The sequence below is a fragment of the Pholis gunnellus genome, assembly GCF_910591455.1.
Source record: "Pholis gunnellus genome assembly, chromosome: 24".
NCBI classification, from domain to species: domain Eukaryota; kingdom Metazoa; phylum Chordata; class Actinopteri; order Perciformes; family Pholidae; genus Pholis; species Pholis gunnellus.
In genome coordinates, this window is record NC_136551.1 from 2,186,155 (window position 1) to 2,186,595 (window position 441).

The following is a 441-nucleotide window of genomic DNA, read 5'->3' on the forward strand; positions in this document are numbered from 1 at the left end:
AGACAAAAAGGTATTTGGGATAAACTGATATGCTTCTTAAAGCGCGTGGGTCTGTTGTATTTACATCCTACCAGGGAACGTTTTAATGAAACGGATCAATGCACAGATTTGTTCTCCTCTCTCTGGTGGTATGAATGGATCTCCGAGTGCGTTGGTTTTACTAGTTCCTACAGCGACACGGGGCACAATCACACGAAACCAGCCAAACCCAGAGCCCTCTAGAGTTACACGGGGCCGGGCTCAATCCACCAAAGTACACACAACACTGGAACCCAGCAGTCTGAAGAACAATCATTCTCGGTCGTTTGTCCATAGACTGAATAGAAAGAAGCACGTTACAGTTTATATCTTTTCTTTTTGAATTAATGAAAGTATTTCCTGAATTACAACTGAACCCCCCCCCCTCCCTCCCTCCCTCCCACCCTCCCTCCCTCCCCGCCA